The 2,331-nt window shown below is 43.5% G+C and overlaps 1 long non-coding RNA gene across 1 annotated transcript; it reads right to left on the bottom strand.

Annotated features, from left to right (window-relative positions):
* Nucleotides 1–737: 737 nt before the first annotated feature.
* Nucleotides 738–2,026, bottom strand: LOC309891277. The gene is made up of 3 exons (XR_014319487.1): nt 1,868–2,026; nt 1,568–1,644; nt 738–858 (listed from the first exon to the last, which is right to left on the bottom strand). It is a non-coding gene; the product is annotated as an uncharacterized lncRNA (long non-coding RNA).
* Between the last annotated feature and the right edge of the window lie 305 nt (nt 2,027–2,331).

Genomic DNA, 2,331 nt, shown 5'->3' with positions numbered 1-2,331 from the left:
GGCTTCGCAGATGTCATAAAGTTGGCTAGAGTAAAAGGAAGAGAGAACTGATACAGTCTTGCTCTGCCTCAGGAAAAATCCAGGTTCTCTTAATCATTTCCACAGTCCTTCTACACACTTAAATGCATTTGGCCAGCACAATTACACCGCCATTGCCTGGATTCTCAGGAATCTTTTCCACATAGTAAACTCTGTCTACCAACAAGCCATACAAAGGAACAAAGAAACCGAAGAGCTACAGTAAATAATAATCCAGGACAAGGGAAACCTCAGACACATAGCAATCCTAAGTGCAAGCTAGGTTCACAAATATAGACAGCTTTTATATTTAAAGTCCCGCTCCCGCTAGGAAAGGAAAAAGCAGCAGTTATAGTAGGACAAGAGTGTATGCAACTCTTGTACCAGCTTCCTCTCCCTTGCAGTGATGTCCCACAGTTAAGTTGTTCTACAAAGTCCACATTTGTAGTGTCATTTTCTAGTCTCCCGTTCCTTACCTAACATCTGGCTGGCAGGAAAAGAAACAAACTAAGAAAAAGAAAGTACACCCTTCGCTTCGTAGCACTGCGTGGCAAAATGCACCCAGCCAGAGTTACAGCATGAGAATTGTCATCTTCTGTCTGTATTTCAGAAGACAACCTAAGTAACTCTTAACCTTCAACACTTACTTTTAGCTTCCTGGCCCTGAAATTGAGCTGCCACTTTCCCTGCTGGTTCAGTATTAAAGAAGCCAGCAGTAGATTTGACAGCAGCTTCCTCCTGCCGAAGCTTCTCTTGTTGTTCTCTCTGTTGCCACTTCTCCCACCGTCTCTCTTCAAAGCTCTTCTCTGGACATTTACGAGTTCCACTCTGCTGAGTGGGCTAGAAGGAAAGAAAAGTAGTGCATGAATAGGACAAAAAAAATAAATAAAATCCGTGGAGATTTCGTTAAGAAAATCTGATCAGCAATCCCTCCAAAATGGTCTTGATGTGGAACAGCATATTAATCTCGTTCAGGTTACTGTTGGTTTTTTTGTTTGTTTGTTTGTTTGTTTTTTTTCCCATAAAATTCTGCCTGTAACAAGAGCCATGCTTTACTATGGACGCAGTCTCACATATCTGCAATATCCACTATGGCAAGCTTCTTTAAACAGCTAGGGTGTTCTGCTGTACATCTATTTATCACATTCTTTTTAAGCAGCAGAAAGTCATACAAGTTCCCCTATACAGTATCCACTGACAGATTGATTTCCTTGAACACAGAACTCTGGCCTTCTGTATTAAATCCTTCATGTCTGACAGATCAAGTCAGTAAGAACAAAAAGAATTCCCTCCACGTTAACTGTGTAGATTTCAGCTGGTGCTAACAGGGTTTCTTTCTTGCTGTGGTATAAACAGACTGATTCCAAGTTTGAGGATTACAGAGTTGTCTGGAAATGCTGCTGGCGATAGGATTTAGACTGCACTGCAGCTCCTACCAGCTGCTGAAGGGTAAGAACACACTCAAGAGGGTGGCACACGGTGAGTAACAAAACTTGTCAGAATTATCAGAAATTGTACGAATGTATGTGTGTCTTCACAGAGGACTCACCTGTACATCAGGTCCAGAGGAAAGTTTAGGAAAAGGCCGGTTCAATTCCACTGCCTTCTTTTCTTCTTTTTCAGGTGCTTTAAAAAAAGACAAAAAAAAGTGTTGTCAACGGCAGAAATAAAGAAAGCTGGGTACTTGTTTCCTTTGTGCATTTATTTCCTTGTGTCCCATGAGAGAGAGAGAGAAAGGCTACAATGTGCAAGCCATTCAGCATTTATCCATGAAGCAGATCCTGAGCAAACTGAACTTGCTCAATATGGGAAGCACCTCACTGGGGCAGGCATTAAAGCATCTTATTACCTGTTAGTTTTGTGCTCCATAAAGATTTCTGCTCTGCTGGGGCAGGTCTGGGTTGTGCTGAGGGAGCTGGCACATCTCCTTCACTCTGCTGCATCCGCAGAGCTTTCTCACGCTTTATTTCTTCCAAGGTTTTAACACGCACTTCTCCTTCTGGCTTGACTTTTCCTGCCGGCTCCTTCGCCTGCCCTTTGCTGGGCCCGGACAGAGCGAGCTGCTTCTTGGACTCACCCTGAATTTTGCTCTTGCTATGGCATTCTCCTGCTTTTTTCTTCTCTTCTACCAAGCGATTATTCTTTTTTTCAGACAAGGCTTCAGAGAAAGTTTGCATGCGACCTGCACGAGCAGCTCTTGCCCCTGCGCTGGAATCTTCAGTTTTACCGTGCCCTTCAGCCTCGGCTTTGGCTTGAGTTTCGTGTCTCTGAAGAGCTTTCTCACGACGGATTTCCTCCAGTGTTTTCACATGG

Source organism: Aythya marila, assembly GCF_965140915.1.
Source record: "Aythya marila genome assembly, contig: HAP1_HAP1_SCAFFOLD_171, whole genome shotgun sequence".
NCBI classification, from domain to species: Eukaryota; Metazoa; Chordata; class Aves; order Anseriformes; family Anatidae; genus Aythya; species Aythya marila.
This window is presented reverse-complemented; position numbering and strand designations above follow the sequence as displayed.